This window comes from Narcine bancroftii, chromosome 2 (assembly GCF_036971445.1).
Source record: "Narcine bancroftii isolate sNarBan1 chromosome 2, sNarBan1.hap1, whole genome shotgun sequence".
Taxonomy (NCBI): Eukaryota; Metazoa; Chordata; class Chondrichthyes; order Torpediniformes; family Narcinidae; genus Narcine; species Narcine bancroftii.
Genome location: NC_091470.1, coordinates 17,986,272 through 18,010,564, shown reverse-complemented (window position 1 = coordinate 18,010,564; position 24,293 = coordinate 17,986,272). Strand labels below are relative to the sequence as shown.

The 24,293-nt window shown below is 38.7% G+C and overlaps 1 protein-coding gene across 23 annotated transcripts in view; it reads left to right on the top strand.

Annotated features, from left to right (window-relative positions):
* LOC138753237 (neurexin-3-like) overlaps positions 1-24,293 on the top strand; it is a 2,173,925-nt gene that overhangs the window by 612,878 nt on the left and 1,536,754 nt on the right. The window lies entirely within an intron of this gene.

Below are 24,293 nucleotides of genomic sequence, written 5' to 3'. Positions count from 1 at the left end.
TAAAAATAATAAGATGGTCTTACTGGGAGATTTTTAACTTCTCGTATTGTCTTGGGCATCCATAAACAAGTTAGGAAGGGGTGGGATTTGTGTAGTGTGTCCAAAAAACTTTCTAAATACTGGAGACCCTACTGGGGAAGATGCAGGACTGGACTTGGTCTTATCACAATATCAGCCAAAAAAATAAAGTGGGGGATAAAAATGAGATGAGTGATCATGTCCAATAGTTTTAAAATAGTTCATGAGGAAATAATTAACTCCACAAGTTAAAATCCTAAATTGGGCCAAGACCAATTTTGGAGCAATTGTTGAGCAATTTACAGAGGTTAATTGCGAGAGGACCTTCGCAGATAAGAGATCAGTTGGAAGGCTTTTTTAAGGTGAGATAGCAAGAGTTCAGGCTAATGGTTTCCATTAGGGTGAAGGGAAAGGCTGGTAAGTTTAAGGCTAGTTGTAAGGGGATATTGAGAGAAACATGAAAGTCTTGTTGGCACTGTGATTGTAGTAAAAACACACTGAGATGCTGGAGGGACTCAGCCAGTTTTGAAACGTTCATATGAGATAAATATATATTACTGATGTTTCTGGCCTGAGCCCTTCTTCAAGGAATAAGCTAAAAACAGGACATCTCAGAATAGAGCCAGTGCTGGCTAGGGAAGGAGTTTAGTTCAACAAAAGGTATTAATTGGATATGATAAGGAGAGAGATGAAAATTGAATTTGTCTGTGTGAAAGGGAAAAGGGAAAGAGACAGAGGTGGGAAAGGCGATAAGGTAAAAGTAGGGAATCGGGGTTGTTTAACGAAAGCCAGAGAAGTTGATATTAATGGCATATGGTTGGAGGATTCCCAGTTGGAAGATGAGGTGTTGTTTTTCCAATTTGAGGGTGGTCTCAATCTGGCAATGAATAAAACCATGGACAGACACGTCAGCAAGGGATGGAGAATTGATATGGATGGCCATTGGGAAATCCATGCTATTGCAGAGGTGAGGTGGTTAACAAAGTGATCTCCCAGCCTGTGATCAATCTCTCCATTGTAGAGGAGACCATAACAGGAGCACCAGATGCAGTATATGACCACTGCTGATTCACAAGTTGCTTCACCTGGAAGGTCTATTTGGGACCCCAAATAGTGGTGAGGGAGGAGGTGTGGGCACAAATGAACTATCTTCTGCAGTCACAGGGGAGGATTGGTGGGGAGGGAGGAGTGAACAAGGGGGTCATGGAGGGAGTAATCCCTGCAGAAGGTGGAGAGCGGAGTATATATCTAGTAGTGGGATCATGTAGTAGGAATATTGAGGCTCTGATCAGGGAAAAAAAGGAGACATATACATAAGAACTAGGAGCAGGAGTAGGCCATCCGGCCTGTTGAGCCTGCTCCGCCATTCAATAAGATTATTGTTGATCTGATCATTGACTCAACTCCACCTACTTGTCTTTTCCCCATATCCCTTAATCCCTTTTTTTATGTAAAAATGTATCTAACTGAACCTTAAATATGTTTAAAGAAGTAGCCTCATTTGCTTCCTGTGGCACAGAATGCCATCGATTCACTACTCTCTGGTAAAAACAGTTTTTCTCACCTCCATCTTAAATCTACTCCCCTGAATCATGAGGCTGTCCCCTAGTTCTGGTCTCACCTACCAGTGAAAACAAGTTTTTGGCCTCTATCTTATCTATCTCTTTCATAATTTTATATGTTTCTATATGATTGCCTCTCATTCTTCAAATGTAAGCAATCTATACCAAGCAAACCCCTCCCTCAATGAGTTCAAGAGATGTCGGAGTAGGGTTAAAAGTGAAATCAGAAGGGAAAAAAAGAGGCCATGTAGTGGAGCTTGTGGGCAGAATCAAGCCAAATTTAAGCTCTGAGGTGGTACAGTTAGTGCAGTGGTTAGTGCAATGCCATTAGCGCGCCAGCGACCTGGGTCTGTCTGTAAGGAGTTTGTACTTTCTCCCAGTGTCTGCATAGCTTTTCTCCCACCCTCCAAAATATACAGGTTTGTGGGTTAATTTGGGTGTAATTGGGTGACCCAGGTTTAAATGGCTGAAATGTGCTGTAAATACATTTTTTACATTTTAATTTAATTTTAAAAAATCACGAAAGATTCCACAGGTATTTTAAAAGAGTGGCTATGGAAAGAATTGGATCCATTAAAGATCAGCATGGCTGTCTTAGTGTGGTACCACAGGTGATGGGTGAAATTTCAAATGAATAATTCTCAATAGTGTTTACTCTGGAAAAGATCATGGAAGCCAATGAATTGGAGCCAACAAGTTGCAATGCACTGGGTCAAATAAGAAGTACTAGGGAGGAAATATTGGTATCCTTGGACTGCATTAAGGTGAACAAACCCCTAGGGCCTGATAAAATGCTTTCTTGCAAAATGTTATAAGCAAGGATAGAAGTTGTAGAGCCTCCTTACTGAGATATTAACATAATCTTTAGCCTCGAGTGAAGTGATGGAAGACTGGAAGGCTGCTAATATTGTTTTATGAATTTGAAAAGGCAGCAAGAACAACTAAGGAAATATAGAGGGTTGTTGGCTTGATGTCAGTAGTTGGAAAATTGCTGGAGAGGATTCTGAGGAACATTTGGATAGACAGGGACTGACAGGAAGTAGCCATCAAGGCTTCTTAGATGGGAGACTGTGTCTTACAAATGTGGTTGAGTTTCTTTAAGAGAAGGCTAAGAAGATTGATGAGGGCATGTGTGAATTTTTTCATCAGGCATTTAACAAAGTCCTGCATGGCAGATTGCCATCGGGCACACAAAACTCAAAACGGTCAACCAGTTTACCTATCTCGGCTGCACCATTTCATCAGATGCAAGGATCGACAATGAGATAGACAACAGACTCGCCAAGGCAAATAGCGCCTTTGGAAGACTACACAAAAGAGTCTGGAAAAACAACCAACTGAAATACCTCACAAAGATAAGCGTATACAGAGCCGTTGTCATACCCACACTCCTGTTCGGCTCCGAATCATGGGTCCTCTACCGGCACCACCTACGGCTCCTAGAACGCTTCCACCAGCGTTGTCTCCGCTCCATCCTCAACATCCATTGGAGCGCTCACACCCCTAACGTCGAGGTACTCGAGATGGCAGAGGTCGACAGCATCGAGTCCACGCTGCTGAAGATCCAGCTGCGCTGGATGGGTCACGTCTCCAGAATGGAGGACCATCGCCTTCCCAAGATCGTATTATATGGCGAGCTCTCCACTGGCCACCGTGACAGAGGTGCACCAAAGAAAAGGTACAAGGACTGCCTAAAGAAATCTCTTGGTGCCTGCCACATTGACCACCGCCAGTGGGCTGATAACGCCTCAAACCGTGCATCTTGGCGCCTCACAGTTTGGCGGGCAGCAGCCTCCTTTGAAGAAGACCGCAGAGCCCACCTCACTGACAAAAGGCAAAGGAGGAAAAACCCAACACCCAACCACAACCAACCAATTTTCCCTTGCAACCGCTGCAATCGTGTCTGCCTGTCCCGCATCGGACTGGTCAGCCACAAACGAGCCTGCAGCTGACGTGGACTTTTTTACCCCCTCCATAAATCTTCGTCCGCGAAGCCAAGCCAAAGAAGGCATGGCAGATTATGCTGGAAAGTTGGATCACATGAGATCCAAGTGGATCATTGGATTCAAAACTAGAAGATGTCAGAGAGATGAAGGGATGTTTTTTTTGACTGGAGGCCTGGGACTGTCGATGTGCAGAAGGGTTTAATGCTCAGTCTACTGTTGTCAAATTTTATATTAATGTGTAGTCAACATGGTTAATGCATTTAAGGCGGATGTTAAAATTGCTGATCTAGTGGTGAGTGAGGAAGGATATCGATGTCGACAATGGGATCGAGATCAGTTAGGAAAAGAGCTAAGGTGTAGCACATGCAATTTAACTTTGACAGGTGTGAGGTGTTGCAATTTGGTAAGTCAAACAAAGGTATGACTTGCACAGTAAATGTCAGGGCCACAGTGAGTGTTGTAGAACAGAGTGGCCTAGGATACAGGTGTATGGTTCCCTGAAAGTGATAACTTAGATGGACAGGGTAGTAAAGAAGGCATTTGACATGCTTGGACAGGGTATAGAGTACAAAAGTTGGGATCTCATGATTCAGCTGCTCAAACCGTTGGTGAGACATCCTTGTGTGCAGTTCTGGCCACTTAGCTATTGGAAGGATATCAATAAATGAAAATGGTGCGAAGGAGATTAACCAGGATGCTGCCGGGTCTAGAAAGCTTGCATTACAAGAAGAGGTTAGATAGGCTGATACCACATAAGAGGGGATGGATACCTGATAAGAGGGGTTAGATACCCCTTAAGAGGGGTAACCTAATAGAGTTTTATAAAATCATGAGAACATGGATAAAGTGGATGTTCTTTTTCCCAAGGTATATGATTTGTAAAATAGAGGGCATAGTTTTAAAGTGAAATTTAAGAGTACCTGAGGGGCTACCTTTTCACTCAGAAGGTGGTCTGTGTCTGGAATGAGCTGACAAAATGGACACTTTTGAAGATGGCGTAATCATGATGTTTAAAAGACATTTGGACAGTAAGTGCTTCAAAGGATTTGGACCAAATGCAGGCAAGTGTGACTAGCACGGAATGCCAACTCACTCAGTGTGATGACTTTGGCTGGAGGGCCTGTTCTGTGCTGTATGACTCCGTGACTGCAATTAATAGTTGGAGAACATTATGGAATATCAGGTGAATGTTACATCCAGCACAAAATGTATCCCACATTCTCAAAAAGCTAAAGGGCAGCCTCATCCGAAAGAAAGGTTCAAATGAATTACCATCACAAATTGTCTTTGTGTGTGCTGTCAAATATCTGTGTCCATCTGCTTACCTACCCGCATGCGTGTGTGTGGGTGTGTGCTGCGTGCATGCATGTGTGTGTATGCGTGCACGCATGTGGGTGGGCGCATGTGCATATTGTATCTATAAATATGCCTCTGTGTGGAGCTAGGGAAAATCAGGAACTTAACTGCAGGGCATCTAATAATTTGTGGGTCCAATGCCAAATGGCAAATGACCAAATAGAAATATGATGGAATGTAAAAAAATGGGGACATGGCAGGATGGCGTAGGGAGAAGATGTGGAAAGACACCACCACCCCCCACCCCGGTAGAACTATTAAAAAAAAACAACTTTTACATTTTTTACAACTTTTTAGAAAATATTGGATATATAGTTGATATACTCTGGAAAGCAATTATGAGGAAAACAAAAGCACAAGAAGTTAAAAAACGACTTCTAAACAGGAAAAACATGGGCCTACCTTTGAAATGGAGCCTGCAGAGTCGATTCCTGCTCACCCAAGACCTCAACAGCAGTCCTGGGTAAGACTCACTTGATTTCAGCGCCGACTCCACGCAGCATCACGGAAGATGGTGCTGGAGCCCAAAGATGTCCTCCTCCAGATTATGAGGAGCAACTGCTCATGCGCGAAAGTTCACGCATGCACGCTATACCAAGCTCGACCCGAACTGTGGGGGACTGATATCACTCAGCCCAGTGATGCTGGACTGATGGGAAGGTGGATCCGAACGCACAGTCAGGCTGAAATGCCATATGCATCAACGGAGGAAGAAGGAGGTGACATTGGAGAAGAAGAAGAAATTTATCTGGTACAGAGCAGGGAGAGTCTGTTATATATAAGGGTAGGCCCATTCCTCAACAATTTTCAATTAAGTTTAAATCTGACCCTCGCTATTCAGACTCACCAAGTCAAATTGATATCTCTAAACAGATAGAAAATTTGGCAAGTTAGATGGGTCAAACTTTTTCATCTCTGAAGGAGCAACTTACTGATATGAAGTGGGGATATCATCTATTAAGATGGATGTGGCAAAGTGTGTGAAATAGAAACATTTAAGAAGATGAAAAGATTGGTCAGATGGAGGATTCATTCACTGGTTGGGAAATTCAGAGAAATGCTAAGAAAATTGATGCGTGAGAGAATCAAGGTCAGAAGAATAATGTTAAAATTGTTGGTCTTCCTGAAGATTTTGAAGGTCTGGTCAGGGAATGGACCCGCTTCAATTTCTCCAGAAATGGATTTCTGAAGTTTTTGGGAAAGAATACTTTCCGAATGGTCTGGAATTGGATAGAGCTCATAGAACAATGAAGGAAACCTCTTCCAGGTCAAGCTCCATGCTCTATCCTGATTAAATGTCTACACTATCAAGGTAGAGAATTGATTTTAAGAGTCGCAGTTCAAAATACGAGAAGTCATCAAGACCCCTTGGTAGTTAAGAATAATAGTTTTCTTTTAAGCTGAATTGAGCCAAGTTGTTATCAAATGACATAAAGAATTTAATTCTGCCAAAGCTGTTTCGTGGAAGGAAGGATATAAATTTGCTTTTTGGTATCCTGCTGTTCTTAAAGTTTCTTATGGAGACTTTCACTCTCAGTTTTTAATGATACTGCTGAAGCTCTCACATTTGCTAATTCTTTACTAGATAATACGCATGAAAAGTCAGGAAAGTTTTTTCAACAGCCTGCACCAGTTCAGAAAGAGAAGAAGAATGGAGGGCGAGAGAAGAAATCTCAGCAGTTGATTGATAGTGACATAGATGATGATCAAGTTCATTGAGATCTGGAGGAAGCAGATCATACTTAAAATGACATTGACAATTAATTTTTTTTTGTTCTGTTCGAGGGGTTTGGCATTGGTCACTCACGCATAATTGAGGGAGGTAATATTGTAGTTCAGTATTTTTTATTTAATTTTGGAGGGTTTTTTAGTATATGGGTTTTTTCTTTTTCTTTTGAGGAGATTTTTTAGTTTTCAAAATGAATTGGAATGATGGCTCATTTAAATTTTGCTACTTTTAATGTTAATAGATTTAATAATCTGATTAAGAGAAAAAGAGTATTGGAATATATTAAAATGTTCAAGGTTGATGTTGATTTTTTTGCATTTGACTGAGAAGGAACATCAGAAACTGAAATTGGTGGGTCAAGTTATAGCATTTTTGTTTAATTCCAAAGCAAAGGGTATCGCAATTTTGATTAATAAAAAGTTATCTTTTAAATTGGAATCAATTGTTAAGTCAGTTGGTATACTTTTGGTTGTTAATTATAATTTTTTTTCTGAATCTTGGACTTAATGAATATTTATGCTTCTAATAAAGAGGATGAGAAATTTATGTTGGATTCTTTTCTTAATTTAAAAAAATTATGGTAGCAGATTATTTTAATTATTGTTGGATCCATTACTAGATAAATACCTAAAATGGTTAAACAGATTATATCGTTAATGAAAGATATGAATTTAATAGATATATGGAGGAGATTAAATCCTTAAGGGAAAGATTTTTTGTTTTATTCATTTCGACATGATTCTTATTCTAGAATAGATTTATTTTTGGTATCAGCACAATTGCAAGGTCGTGTATTGAAGGCTGAATATAAGAGTAGAATTTTGAATGATCATTCTTTGTTATTAATAACATGTACAGGTTCAGAAGAATTGACAATACATATCGATGGAGATTTAATTATTTGTTGAAAAACGTAGAATTTTGTCATTTTATAAGAGACCAAATACAGTTGTTTTTGAAAATAAATTAACAGTAAATTTGTTTTATGGGATTCTCTAAAAGCATATTTTAAGGGACAAATTATTAGTTTTACTACTAAAATTAAGAAGCCACATGTTGTGACAGAGTATAAAGTTATGTTTTTGGGAGATAAATTGGGGCAGGGTTGTTAGTGTAGGTCACATGCAAACACTTTAACCCAGATCTTATTTTAAATACTGGAGCTCTGCCCCATGCTAGACATGTCGTGGCTAGCAGTCTTTGCAGAAGCTTTGGAGAGTGCCCAAGAGACTTCATTAATGGATTGTTGTTTACAAAAAGGCAACAGATGAAAGAGCTTATCAGAGCCACATATTGTCTGGAAGGAAACTTGCTGTTCTAAGAGGGTCATGTGGTCTGAGAGAGAGATATATATATCAGTTCTACAGTGATACAGTCAGCAACAGCAGCTGGGACTGGAACAGGACAAGCGGGAGAGCTTGTGGAAAACCCCATTTGGAAGACAGGTTGTGAGTTCTTAGTTCAGCCTGGTCAAAGCCCTTGTGGTTCATGCAAGAGGAGAGGACTGGCTCTCTAATGTTTTACTTGGAATAAGAGAAACAAGAAGGAACTCTGTGGTGACCTGAAAGAAAGAAGTTATCATCTGGAGAACGCTGACGGGGCAAGTTTCTTCGGTAAGACACTGAAGTCCACCGTACAACAAATCTCTCTCTGAAAACAGACATGAACCTTCCTGAGCAGTAACCATTTACCTTTCAAGCACCAAAGCCTGGTGAACTTTATAAATGTTAAATTCTGTGCACTTTATAAATGTTAAATTCTGTGCACAGTATAAGAATTGCCTGCAACCAGTGAACTTGGAGGAATGAGAAGTGAGATTGGACGGTGAATCAAATAACTTTTCTGAATTTACACACACATTACATACATGTGCGCTTAGAATTAAAAGGGGGTTGTTAGGTTAGTTAAGTCAATAGTGATAAGTTAATGTTTGATTCTGCTTTCATGTTTAAGGTTAATTAAAACCAACTTTTGTTTAAGTAACCATTTTTCTTGGTGAATATCTATTGCTGCTGGGTTTTGGGGTCCTCTGGGGTCATAACAATGTTGCTGATGTAACTAAATTAGAGGAAGATAGAGATATTAGAAAAAGACTTACAGCAGAATTCAATGGAGGTTAAGAAAATACATTTAATTAATATGAAATTATGATATAATTCATTACAAACTTATAGGTTTCAGAAGTTATTGCAGAGAACTACACAAATTAGGAGAAAGAGCTCACAAAGTTTTAGCCTGGCAGTTAAAAATAGAAATAGTCTCTTGAACAATAAATGCTATTAGGGACGATTCATTGATTACATATAAACCTCAGGAGATTAATGATGTATTTAGAATACTTCTGAAGTAGTGGAGAATGTGGTTAAAATTGAATTTTTTAAAATCTGATCTGGATTTACCTTTTTTGAGTGGTAAGGATCTTAAAGATTTGGATGCTTCTTTTACTGCTAAGGATCCATGCCAAATGGGAAGTCTCTGGGGGGAGATGGTTTTACTTCTGAATTTTACAAAAAAATTTCAGGATTTATTAATTTCATTATTGATGAAGTATTGAAACAGGTGATGGAAGTTCATTCTTTTCTGGATTCTTTTTCTCTAGCAGTTATTACAATTATTCTTAAGAAAGCTGGGTCTTATAGACATGAATGTTACTGAATGTTGATTATAAAGTTGTAAAGAAGGTTCTAGCTAATAGATTGGCTAAATATTTACCAGATTTAATCCATTTCGATCAGACAGGTTTTATTAAAAATCGTTATTTGGCAGATAATATTTTGATGTTGATTTCTTTGATTAACACTTCTCGGGAGGGATCCAACCTACCAATGGTTCTTTTATTGGATGCAGAAAAAGCTTTTCATAGAGTAGAGATTTTTTATTTAAAGTTTTAGAGAAATTTAAATTTGGCCCAATTTTCATTGGTTGGATTAAGGCTTTATATAGAAGTCCCACTGCTAGAGTTTTGGCAAGTTGACAGTTATCTTTACCTTTTACATTGACTAGATTGACTAGACAAGGCTGTCCTTTGTCACCAGTTTTATTTGCATTAGTTATTGAACCTTCGGCTGAGATTATTAGACAAATAGTAATATTAAAGGTGAAATCTGAAGAATTTAAAATTAATTTGTTTGCAGATGATGTTTTGATATATTTAACAGAACCTCAGAATTCTTTGAAGTGTTTACATGACAGATTGAAACAGTATGGTGAGATATCAGGTTATAAAATTAATTGGGCAAAGAGTGAGATTGTGTCATTATCTGAAAAGGATTACTCTTCTAAGCATATTGTGAAATTTAAATTGTCAGATCAGATTAAGTATTTAGATGTTAAGGTAGATACTAATTATAGTCATTTATATGAATTAAATTATTTAACATTGTTGTCTAAAATCATATTTATGATTTGAATTGATTGAAAGATTTACCGATCACATTAATGGGAAGAGTTAATTGTATTAAAATGAATACATTTCCTCTAATTCAGTATTTATTTCAATCTATTCCTTGTTAGAGTCCTCAAAATAATTTTATGGATTTAAATGCTTTGGTGAGCAAATTTTTATGGAAGGATAAAAATGGTAAGGGTATCCTTACAAAAATTAACTTGGAAATATGAATTAGGAGGTTTGCAACTCCATAATTTTCAAAATTATTATGGTGCGGCACAATTGAAATTTATTAATAGGATGTATGAAATGGACAAACCTTTGGTATGGACTAATATTGAATTATATCAAATTGGTGAGAAGTGGATAGAACAGTTTATTTATAGATGGACCCTAAATTATTGAGTAGTTATAATTTACCTGTTTTGAAACACTTAATGGATTTGTGGTATAAAAAAATGAAGTTATAGTAAGATTTCAGGCAAAGGTCTTTTGTATCAAAATAAGCTTTTCCCCTTTACACTTAATAATCAACTTTTGAAGTTATGGGAGCAAAAGGGTATTAAATTTGTGCAAGATTGTTATAAAGCAGGATATTTTATTTCTTTTCAAAAAATGAAGGAGAAATATGATATCTTCAAATACTCTTTTTTTCTTATTATCAAATTAAAACTTTATTGTTGGATAATTTTGGACGTACTTTACGGTTACCAAGACAGTCTAAATTTGAAATTTTGCTTACTGAGGGTGGTAAGAAAGGATTTATAACTGAAATGTCTGCTTTATTACAGAATAAAATGCTTAAGTTGGATTTACTTAAATCAAGATTGAAATGGGAGAAAGATTTGGGAATACATTCCTTAGGATGATTGGATGAATTTATGTGGGGATAGTATGACTAAAATTATAAATGTAAGGTATCGATTAGTTCATTATAATTTTATTCATCAATTATATTTAACTCCAGAAAAGTTAAGGAGATACAATTTTATTTCTTCGGATTTATGTTTTAGATGTCATAAGGATGTAGGTTCCTTTTTACATTGTACTTGGTTATGTGAGATGGTGAAACCTTTTTGAAATAGACTTAAGGATTTTCTAGAAGTTATTTTGAAAGTAAAATTTTCATTAGATCCTTTAGTATTTTTGTTAGGTAATATTAAGAGGTTGCGTTTACAATTGAAATTAAATAGATTCCAAAAATGCATTTTTGAGATTGGCATTAGCTGTAGCTAGAAAGTGTTTGGCCATTACTTGGAAAATGAGACTGATTTTAGTATTCAGGAATTGAAGTCTTGCGTTCCATTGGAGAAGTTAACATATAATTTGCATGATAATTTTTTTTTAAATTGTAAGACTTGGAGCCCTTATTTGGATTAGATGGGTTTTGAATCCCCTGGCCACACAGTAGTGGTGTTACTCCAATCCATGGGAATTAATTGATGAATTCTGTTGTTGTGGTTGATCTCCTCTTCTTTCTCTTTTTTTCTTTTTCTTTGGGGGAGATTAGTGTGGAGTGGGGTTGGGTGGGTGGGTTAGGGAGGGGGGTAAGGGGTTGTGGGGGGGTTAGTTTATTGAAAATATCATATATATATTTTGGAATTGTTTATGTTTTATTCATTAATTGTATGTTTCAATATATACATTATGATTAATAAATAAAATTTTCAAAAATATATAAATCAATCAAATCAGTGGCTGTATTTTTGCAGATCATCTTCTACATCTGCTTTAGCAATCCTTTGGATAAGGTTGACTTGCTTCTACTCTGGTTCCGTGGGTTTTGAGATGAGTAAGGATTAATATGGGAACTATAGACTCTGATGGTCAGAAAGGTAATTTATGAGATCCATTAGTTAAGCTGGACTTCTGTTGTTGTGACTCAAGATTCTCTGCCCCCAGTGAATATTCTCTCTCCACACTAAATGGTCATGTATTTGGGATTCCCAAAAGTCAGTGGATATCACTTCCTTTCAGGGAAGCTCAGAGTATAACCTCCGATCATCCTGTAATCTCTGCCTTTGACAGAGATTGGAAGTCTGGCTCATGTATATTCTGGTAATCATTTGGCTGTCTGCAGGATTGTAAGCAAAAGAGACAGATAGGAAATCGAACAGACAGATGGACATTAGATTTATGTGAAGAAGTGAAATTTGTAGAGGAAGGTGGAGGTCACGTAGACATATGAAGTGTCAAAATGTTAAAAGAAGAAAATGATGAGTGGAGCTCATAAATATATATTATTTTAAAAATAGTGCAGCAGATACATTCGAAAGAGATATTCCTAAATCAAGACTAATCATCAGTTAAGCTCTCAGACTATCAATTCTGAATTATTCTTAAGCAATTGCCCAGAATAAATGATAGCAAATTGAACCCTATTTTATATATTTAGCAGAATTTTCCTTTCAGTGGGATAACAAACTTATAGCCTCCAAGACAATTTAAACTCTGATGTGTCCAGATCAGGTTGTTGTTCCATAAAAAGGATATCAAGGTCATGAGTGACTCACAAAACTTGCCCAGAGAAGCTAATATTGATCATTTTAGAGTCAATCTTAAAATGACATTAATCAAGATATTAAAATTCTGATAGCTTTTAATAGAATTAATAGGGGAAAACTTTCCACTGGCAGCTAACCAGTAATATAAGGTAATTAGCAAAGGAACAAGGTGGCATTACAAAGGCGATTGAGCTAATTCAAAAGCAACTATCAAAAAGATATTGGATAAATGACTGAAATTGTAGAATGATCCAAAATAGAGAGTGTAAGGGTTTAATTGTGCATATTTTTCAAAGAACCAGTGCAGCCCAGGCCAGCCAAATAGATCATATGGTGATGTTTTGTCGCATGATACATGCTCTGATGGGCTTTAGTCATCAGAAAGAAGAGGTCATATGATCAAGATGCTCAAATTTGTGAACAATTTTAAATCTGTAGAACATGACAGTTCATTCTGAATGACTATCAAGAGCTGGAAGGCATAAGTATAAGATCACGGAGAAAAAGAATGGAGTGTTTCTGAACATTTTTTTGATGTAGAAGCTTGTCAAAACTTGAAACGGACAACAAAAACCATGATGGGAGATGAATTGGGTTCTCAACACTGCCATTGGAACTACTCGAGGAGATGATCTCTTTTCACTTCAGTTGTAGCTGGCTTTGCATGCCCGTGTGCTTTTCGTTTGCTCTGTATATTAGTAATGCCATATGGAAAAAGGATATAGAGCAAAATTCGTAGAGACTGCAATGCACATAATAATGTTTACATTTTTCCTTTGTTTACATATTTTGCTCCTGAGTACAATTTATATTACCGATAAGTCGTAATTTTGCCTGGCCGGCAGGATAAAGATATTCAGGGTCGTATGTGATGTCATGTCAATTTGACAACAAATTTAAACTTTGAAAGAAGTCCTCAATCATCAGTAAGTTGGCTCTTACAAAAGTAGAAGTAAAACACAAAAATCTGTAGACCCTGTGGTTAAAATAAAAACACACAATGCTGGAGAAACTCAGCAGGTCAAACAGTGTCCTTTAAATAGCAATCGTAAAAATACCTAACTGACGTTGGTTTTGTATTTTTACCTTTGCTAGATAAAGGACACTGTTTGACCTGCTGAGTTTCTCCAGCTTTGTGTTTTCCCTCTTACAATAGAAACTGAATTCAGTGGTGCATTAATTTCCAGGCAGTTAGGTTCCCTAACGTATTGATGGAGAAAAACTGGTTGGAAATTCTTGGAAGAGGGGGTATCATTGAATACAGCAATTCTCAACAGGGGTCATACACCAACTGCCCCACCCCCATCCCAGGGGGCACAGCACATTTAAGAAGGGCCATAGACTGAAATCATAAAATATCTTTAATGTTTCTTTTTATTTAGTCGAGAGGAGGAATGGAAGAAACCAACTAGATTTGACTGTTTCACAGGGAAGTGGGTTCATAAACGTTGAGCAGAGTCCTAAGGGGGTCATAGCCAAAAAAAAATAGCATGGCTGATCTAAAACAGAGAACCAGATGGTGAAGAAGATTTTGGGGAGGAGTAGTAGGAAAATTAGATTCTCTTCATCAAACCAAAATAAGACCATTTATTTTAATTTTGAATATAATATTGATTGAGTTTTCTCAAATTGAGAAGTTTGTTGACGGGGTGGAGGGGGATGGAGAAGATGGACAAATAGACCAAGGATCAGTTATAAATTAACCAAATGGCAGTGCCAGCCTGAGGAGCGAAATCCTGAGAAACACAACATCTCCTCACTTGTCAGGGAGGCACAACATGAGCTGCAATTCCTGAGAAGAATGAAATGGGCAAGGCTACCAGCCACCATGATGTCACCCTTCCACAGGAGTTCTATCAAGGGCATCCTGACTGGCTGCATCACAGTATGGTATACTTGTTGCAGAGAAATGGATTGAAGGTCAATCCAGAAGCAGGGAGGATCGACCATCGACGTGACCTACCAGGATCACTGTCTGAAGAGGGTGCACAAAATCATTGAGAACCTCTTCCACCCTGCACACAGCACCTTTCAGCTGCTCCCATTGGGAAAGAGATACAGGAGTATCAGACTCAGCACCACCAGGCTGAGGAACAGCTTCTTCCCACCGGCAGTGAGAATGGTGAACGACCAAAGGAATTGTTCACATTAACTATCCGAGACTTTCATATTCATGAAAGAATAATTATTTATTTATATGCCTAGATGAAATACTTGTCTTGCATCTGTATTGTTTGTGAGTTATGTGGGGTTTTGCACCGAGGACCGGAGAACACTATTTTATCAAGTTGTATTTGTGCAATTAGATGACAAATAAAGTTGACTTGAAATTGCTGTTTAAATGTTCCTGTTCCAAGAGCCAGAAGTGCCGATAACACTCAGTAAGTTAGGTAGCAGCTGCAGCGAAGTAGGGCAAATGTACAATTTGTGAGGCTTTGTGAAAAGAAGCCCTCCCATGGAGAGAGTGCATGAAAAAGCTTCTAACATTTAGGAAAATTGAAGACATGCTAATTGATGTTAAACCAGTCCTTAGTACAATTTGATGTGTTGCATCTTGAATTTTAACATGTGATTAAATAGTGAATGATTTCAATATAAAATTGAAAACCAAATGTTTAGATAAATACCATAGGCCAGACTAGACAGTTTTATGGTCATGCTGTAGTAAAGGTTTATTCCCTGGATGCATTAAATTTTATAATCATGTTTATGTTGATTTAATTTATTAAAGAGTTAGTTTATCATGCATTTCTTAAGAAACAACACATTGTGAAGTTTTATTGCATGGTGGGTTAACAAAAATGCTCACGAGACTTTGTTAAACTCATGAAAGACCATAATAGTCTTTTTTAAAGAGGATTCACAATTTTATCTTCAGCATCTCTCAACCTATCATCCTCTTTGCTTTGCTAACTCCTTCCTTTCTCCTTGAAAGGTAGAAATAGTCATGGCAATAACCTGAATTTTGTGGAACAATGTGTTATTTTTCCCTTTGACCGACCCTAAATCCTAAAATCCTTGAGTTGTTTTCAGGGCAATGTTGCTGCATAACAGGTTGCTCTCTGAATGTGGACTCTTCCTGGAGATTTCTGCACCACGTCAATGACCTCATCACTATTTTAATGACAGAGATGGCTGGAAGAGTTTGATAATTTAACTAGGACCTTATGGACTCATGAAGTTTCAATGCAGATGCTGGGGTCAAATGCAAAAGTGCTAGAGACACTCAGCAAGTCCTGCAGCATCTGCAAGAAGTAAAGGACAGCCAACGTCATCAGGAGGGCCAAAAATCAAGCAGACACTGAATAAAAAGGAGGAAAGTGCTGATGGAGACTGTTTTGGCGGTAAACTGCAGGGAAACAAGCATGCGATTCTTGACCGATATCAGGGAGGTGAAGCTCAACATGTGGATCCAGCAGGCAATGAAGTGCAGGAGAGCTTGACATCTTCTCTACATCAGGGAGATCACTTTGTCTGCAGCAACATCAAGGACATCCCAGTGGCCAACCACTTCAATGTTCCACTGACCAGTCTATTCGTGGCCTCATGAAGCCACCCATAAATTGGAAGAACAATACCTTATATCCCATCTCGGCAGTTTCCAACCTGATGGAAAAAAAGCGGGGAATTATCGGCCTGTGAGCCTTACATCAGTAGTGGGCAAAATGATGGAATCCATTATTAAGGGTGCAATAGCGGAGCATATGACTAGCAGAGAAGGGATCGAACGGAGTCAACATGTACTTACAAAAGGTAAATCGTGCTTGACAAATCTATTGGAATTCTTTGAGATGGTGACAGGTAAAATAGATGGGGGAGAGCCAGTGGATGTGGTGTACCTGGACTTCCAAAAGGCCTTCGATAAGGTCCCGCATAAATGACTGGCTTACAAAATCAAGGCTCATGGGATTGGGGGCAAAGTATTGATGTGGATTGAGAACTGGCTGGCAGGTAGAAGACAGAGAGTTGGGATAAATGGCTCGTTTTCTGAGTGGCAGGCGGTGACTAGTGGGGTACCACAGGGATCTGTACTGGGACTCCAGCTGTTCACAATTTACATTAATGATCTGGATGTGGGAATTGGATGTAATATCTCCAAATTTGCAGATGACACTAAGCTAGGAGGGGTTGTGTGCATGGAAGAGGGGGTCAGGAAGCTCCAGTGTGATTTGGATAAATTGAGGGACTGGGCAGATACATGGCAAATGCACTACAATGTGGATAAATGTGAGATTATCCACTTTGGTAATACAAACCGGAGGGCAGATTACTATTTGAATGGCAATAGATTAAGAGATGGGGAAGTGCAGAGAGACCTAGGGGTACTTGTACATCAGTCTCTGAAGTCGAGCATGCAGGAACAGCAGGCGGTTAAAAAGGCAAATGGTATGTTGGCCTTCATATCAAGAGGGTTTGAGTCTAGGAACAAGGATACCTTACTGCAGCTGTACAGGGCCTTGGTGAGACCCCACCTGGAGTATTGTGTGCAGTTTTGGTCTCCTGATCTAAGGAAGGATGTTCTTGCAATGGAGGGAGTGCAGAGGCGATTCACCAGGCTGATACCTGGAATGGCAGGAATGACTTTGGAGGAAAGATTGCGCAAATTGGGATTGTACTCGCTGGAGTTTAGAAGATTGAGAGGGGATCTCATAGAGACCTATAAAATTCTGGCAGGACTGGACAGAATGGATGCAGATGGGATGTTTCCAAGGATGGGAAAATCCAGAACCCGGGGCCATGGTTTGAGGATAATAGGCAAACCATTTAGGACCGAGATGAGGAGGAATTTCTATACCCAGAGGGTGGTGAATCTGTGGAATTCATTGTCACAGAGGGCAGTAGAGGCAGGTTCATTAAATCTATTTAAGAGGGAATTAGATCTATTTCTTCAGTATAAGGGTATTAAAGGTTACGGAGAGAAGGCGGGGACAGGGTACTGAACTTTAAGATCAGCCATGATCTCGTTGAATGGCGGAGCAGGCTCGAAGGGTCAAATGACCTACTCCTGCTCCTATCTTCTATGTTTCTATGTTTCCCCTATCAGAGAGTTATTCCCCATCATTTTTCAACTTTATCTTGTTCTTTCCCATCTGTTACTGCCTACCAGTTAGCCTGTGTTCCTCCCCCTTTACCTTCCCCCTACCTGAACCATTTTATTCCTGATTTTCAGCATTCTTGAAGAATGGCTCAGGCCCACAACGTTGATTGCCTTTTGCTTCCTATGGATGCTGTGCGATCTACTGTATTTCTTCAGTACTTTTGGAAACTTCATTAAGCTTAAACTACACTTCTAGGTATCCCATGAATTGTAAAAAATATCTAATGGCATAGTAATGTAGATATTTTAAAGTGTTCACAAGTATTCAGAAATGTAAGTTATAAAAAAAATTCAACTTGGGAACTTGTATGCACCAGAGATTGCAAGCTATTTTAACAAAGCAATGTTGCAAGAATGATTTGTTTTTTTCACTTTTTTTTTAATTGTGCTTCCTCCAGCTTGCATTTATTTCTGCTTTCACACAGCCTTGTGAATCACTCCTTGACATTTCGGTGACATTTAGCACAAATTGCTTGTCTTTGGCTCCTTTGCTTTGTTTCAACGTATTATTATTTGCTTAACTAAACTTCTTGTGACCATAGTAAAGATTTGAACAATAAAGCGTTTTCATTCAGGATCATTTAGTGAAAAAAGCATAGCAAATTGGATAGCATTTGAAAGATTGCATGCAAAAATTTATCAGCAGGCTGAGCTTTGAAAGACCATGCACTATGTGGACATGAAGCATGGATTTCATGGTTATTGTCATTGCAGTCTGTGGATGCTTTAGAATACTTCCATCTGTGAATATTCGGATGAATAATGAATACAGATGGAATTTAACTGGGAACAAGTATGAGGTGTTGCACTTTGACTTCATCCTGGGGACAGTTGGAGAACAGTCTTTGGGTAAGAACACAGAAATGTTGGAAAAACTGCACAGGTCTCACAGCATCTGTAGGAGGTAAAGATGTATAACTGGATGTATCAGGCCTGAAACGTCAGTTATATAGCCTGACACTGTGAGACCCGCTGAGTTCTTCCAGCATTTCTGTGTTTTTACTACGATCGCAGCTTCTGCAGACTTTCATGTTTCACTTCAAAATGACTTGAGCGTACAGGTGTGTAGATCCATGAAAATGATGAGGCAGGTAGACAGAATAGTGAAGACCATGTTTGGCATGCTTGCATCAGTCAGGGCATTGAGTAGAGTAGAAGGGACATCATACTATAACTGTACAGGACATGAGTGAGACTGCAGTTCGAGGATTGTGTGCAGTTCTGATTATCCAGCTGCACAAAAGATAGTGTTCATCTGGAAAAACTGCAGAGAAGAATCACAAGAATGTTACCAGAACTGGCAAACTTGAATTTGGAGGAGAACTTGGAAAGGCTGGAACTCCTCTCCCTGGAGCATCAGAGGCAAAATCATGAGGGGATAGAGAGGTAAATTGTCATAGCTTCTTTCCAAGAATAGGAGAATCTAAAACTAGAAGGTGCAGATTTGAGGGGTGGGGAGAAAAATTTAAAAGGGAGCTGAGAGGTAGCTTTTCCGCACAGAGGATGGTGGGTATATGGAAGTGGTAGAGGTGGGTACAGTTGTGATATTTAAGGAGTATTTTGATGGTACATGAATAGAAATGGTTGAGAGGGATATGGATGGAGTGCAGATAAATGGGACAAGCTTGATCAACATGGTCAATTTGGGCTGAAGCCAAGTTTCCTTGCTGTCAAACACTATGAAGTACCTGTCTCAATCTGAAGAAAGAAAGCAGCTTTCTCTCCTTCTTTGCCCCTCATTTGCTTCTCCTTTGGGATCACCCCAATTCCTCCCCACCCCCCTTGATTGCTTTGCCTTTCTGGTTGTACCTAAGTTTCCCCACCTAACTGACCACTCTCCTCTTTCCCAAATTCTCTTCTTTTCTCCTCAACCTGTCCCCACTCACTCATGTGTCCACACATTCCCAACCAATCCTTCCTATCTGGCCCACTTTCCCAGTGAGCTTCACATTTGTGATTTTCCCTTCTTGAAAGACCCTGGAGACCTCAATTGACTCAGTTCCTATTTGATTCCACCTCTCTCTTCATTTGTGATTCCATGAATCATAGAAGTTCAAAGGGAGATGGAGAGATATTCAAAATGTTAAAAGGCTTCAGATGCAGTAAGTAAAGAAATACTTTTACAATGGCAGGATGAAAAAATGAGCTTTAAAATCATTGATAAAAAGCGTCAGGCTGGTATGGAAATATTTTCACTCATTAAGCTCAGATGCGTTACCTGAAAGGGCACTGGAAGCAGGAGCTGGAAAAATTACATGAAAAGGTCACATTTTTAGTTTTATTTATAAATGCAGAGAAGCAGTGGAATTGCTAGATCTGGTAATTAGTGGAAGGATTTGAGCCAATGAGCATGAATGTCAGCCCTATGCTACCAATAGCTTCTGATTTTTCACAATCCAGTAGATAACTTGAGATGTTGCACAAATTAACGACCAGAAATACTGCAAACCCGCAGCAGGGTGGTCAACATTTGGAGAAAGAGAGGCAAAGTTAATCCTTTGGGTTAAAGCCCCTGCTCCAGCAATAAACAAATCTAACTTGCTGGTCTGCACAATAATCAGTTACACAGGATGAAAACTCTTTAATTGCCTCCTGTGTGCACTGGCATTATTAAAATGAACAATATGCAACAGTAAAATAATGTATAATATCAATTTAGTTTTTTTTTGACAGTTAATACACTCAATTTATCTTCAGCATCTCTCAACCTATCATCCTCTTTGATTTGATAACTCCTTCCTTTCTCCTTGAAAGGTAGAAATAGTCATGGCAATAACCTGAATTTTGTGGAACAATGTGTTATTTTTCCCTTTGACCGACCCCAACTTGTGTATGCAAATCCTAAAATCCTTGAGTTGTTTTCAGGGCAATTTTATGTCACACTCCGAGACAAGTCTTATGACAATTTCTTGACTGTTTTTTCCCTCTTGGATCAGAACAAAATGAATAATGAACAGGCTTGCTTGAAAATATTGGACTTTATTTGACTTTACAATTCTGTATCCCAATCTGAGTTAGAAACCCATTCTTTCCTGGGTTCTCACTTGACCAGGTTCCCTGACTAATGAAGCCAACATCCTGTATGACTTCCTAACCACATTGTCTACCTTTGTTCTCATCTTCAAGGATCTATGGACTTGCGTTCCAATGTCCTTCTGCTCCTCAATATTCCCCAAGAGCCTATCATTGAGGCTGCATGACTTTGCCTCACTACTGCTCTCTAAATGCATTATGTTACATTTGTTTGGAGTAAACTCCATCACCCATTTCTCAGCACGTTTTGTCAAAACATCTCTATATTTCTGCAACATTAGAGCACTTTCCACGCTATCAACAACTCCTCAATCTTTCTGTTATCTGCCAGCTTGCTGATCCAGCTTCCTCAACCACATTCAAATCATTCTTGTATACCATGTAGCATATGATAGTCAAATTTTGTGGACCAATTTTTAGGGTAAAATTTAGGGGTTGACTATTGTACGCATGCTACTTTTGACCGTGTTAAGTATCTGAGTTGTTTGGGGCATCGGGAACTTAGAATGATTGGCGGATAGCCGGGACCAAGAAGTAAATCTGCATTTGAGCATCGGGTGCTCGAGTGGATGGGCAGGTGACTGGGACAAGGAGGTAAATTTGCGTTTTGGGCATTGGGACCTTGGATGGGCGGGCAGCTGGGGCCAATGTGAGAGAAGGTGGTCAGGGCGTTGGGAACTTGGATAGGTGTGTGGCCAGGGCGTGGGCAAAATACGGCAATTGGGACATTAGGAGCTCAGATGGGCAGAAAGCAGGGCCAAAAATGGAGGGGAGGAGGTCGACTTCTTGATATGTGGAAAATATCAGATTTTTAGGACAAAAATGAGGGGGGGGGGGAAAGGTTTGATATTTTCATGGTATCAACTATTACATATATATATACTGTAAGGTAATTGCATACAATAGGGATCCTACAATCACAGGACCTGCAGAATTTCCTGTTTGACTTCCTACACTGATCCTTGTGGGACACCACAATTAACAGGTATTCCCTTCCAAGAACATCTATCTAGCATTGCCCTCTATCTCAAATTGCCAAGCCAACTTTGCATTGGGTTTATCATTTTGCCCTGAATACCTTTGGCCCTAATCTTTTGATCTTTTCTCCCATGTGAGACCTTGTCAGAGGGTTTACCAAAGTATACCTAAATTGTAACTACTGCCCTGCCCTCATGGGTACACTTTATTATCTCTTCAAAGAATCCTGAAAACCAGGAGTAATAAAATGGATTATGCAAGTATTAAAAATCATAAAATTAACCTCAAAGTTTATTAAAATCAAAACAATAAATTGGTACTTTTATATGAGAGTGCCCTTAAGACCACTGTGAATTCCTTGAAAACTCATTGTAAATGAAAATGACTTGACTATTAGAGCAAGTGGTAACATGCTGGACTCCACATGGAAACTGATATTTAAAATTCATGTTTCCTATATTGTCATGCATATAATACACAAAATTCGTTTCCTTATTGACCCATAAAGGCCAACAAAAGGACGAATATTTTGGAAATTAAACATTAATGAAACAACATTGATTAAAAAAAGATAATGAAAATAAACGGTGAGCAATTCCCAGCATCAGATAGTTTCCAACCCAGGATGTCAAGTGAAACTGCAGCACGGTTGGCATAGAGGTTAGAATGTCTTTATAGCGCCAGTGATTGGGACCTGACTGGGGTTCAAATCCCATGGTGTCTGTAAGGAGTTTCTACGTTCTCCCTGTATCTGCATGAGTTTTCTCCGGGTGCACTGGTTTCCTCTCCTTGTTCAAAACGTACCAGGGGTGTAGATTAATGGGATGTAAATTGGGCAGCACGGACTTGTGGGCCGAAATGGCTAGTTACCGTGCTGTATGTCTAAATTTAGATATTTTTAAAAATCTGAATATATGAAAAATGATACATTTAGCCAAAATAAATAGTAAACCTGGTTTGTTTTCACCAGGTGTTTCATTATTTAGTAGAATATTTTTACACTATGTCATATGAAGAAAAGGACTAAACCAAGAGTTGATATTGGCAGAGAATTTGCCTTGGGAGATTTGTAGAAAACAATGTTATGTTAAGAATACAACCTCCAGTTTACTTTATTAACTGCAGAGGAATGAAAGGCTTCACGCATATACAAACTGGCATCTTGCTTCTTTTGGTCTCCTGAAGATTAAAAACTTAAGTCCAAAATAAAACATTTCATATTTCTGATCAAGTAGTTACAAGATGAAAATGACATAAATAAGATACTCTGTTGCCTTATCCTAAACCTGATTTGTGTTTTAGAAAGGATCAAGCAATCTGATGTTCACATATGAAATGAAGACAATAGCAACATTCTGTAGCAATTTATAGCCCTGCAGAAATGTAGACTTTATTTTTATTTATCAATTTAAATCCTGTCGCAAGTTTGATTTGTCTCTGATGGTAGTTGGAGTTTAAATTGTTAATCATTTATTGAATATCTTTCCATTGTCTAGAAAAAAACACTCCTGCTTTTTTTTCTACCTTGAAACATCTGATACACGTGTGGCATATCCTGCTGAGCAATTTTAAGGCTGTATTTGACTAAACAAGTCAATGCACAGGAGACTTCTTATCTCTTCCTGCACCTTTTACCTTCATTGTATCAGCTGAAGTTCAGGGTTGATGGAATTGTCATTTCTGAAGTTTTAGGCTCAGCTCCCCTTCCCAGAAGCAGAGAAATTCTGAATAATATTCCAAGTTCCTAGGCCATCCAGTGCTGCTGGAGGGGCAACCTTTCAAGTGAGAATTTAGGTTGATTTTTATACTGCCCACTTGGGTCAAAAAGTCAACATTTCAGACTATAATCAGAAGAATGACCTCAGTAAACTCAGTTTCTCTCTCCATTATTGAATGCATTCAGCATTCTCTCTTTTTTGTTTCAAATCTAAAACATCTGCAATATTTTGTTTTGACTCAAATCCAAAGATGCTATTTTCAAAAAGGACAACCATTTTTCCCCTGCAGCCGCTGCAACCGTGTCTGCCTGTCCCGCATCGGACTTGTCAGCCACAAACGAGCCTGCAGCTGACGTGGACTTTTACCCCCTCCATAAATCTTCGTCCGCGAAGCCAAGCCAAAGAAAAGATAGGCGTTACAAAATAGTTCACATTCCTTGAGTCAAAACTGGCTTTCTGGCGTAATATTGAATCATGTCCAATAGAATTTGAACTACATCCCACGTTCTCCAATAAAAATGCAGAAAATGCTGTAAGTACTTAGCAGGTGAAACAGCTTCTGAGGAGAAAGACGGATGATGTTTTTGGCTAATGACCTGGTCCCATCTGACCTCTCCGATGAGTCTAAATAATTGCATGGTATTCTTTTTAGAAGTGCAAAAGGATTTTGCCAATGGCCCATGTCCCTGTCTCACAGTTGCTACAAAACAGAATATCTATGCATTAACATATTACCAGCTGTGGGAGTTCAGTGTGCTTGCATCAGAGAGAACCTTTTGTTTTTAATGCGTTGGTAGTCCCTCAAAAGAGGGACATGTTTAAGGGTATTTACAACATTTCTGCTCCGTGTAATCTGTCCTCTAATAAAACTCAACACTCACAAAAAATAAGATTGGAAATCCAGTTCCAAATAGGAGTGACTACTTTCCTGAAAATATCTGGATTTTATCCGTCCCTGGATGC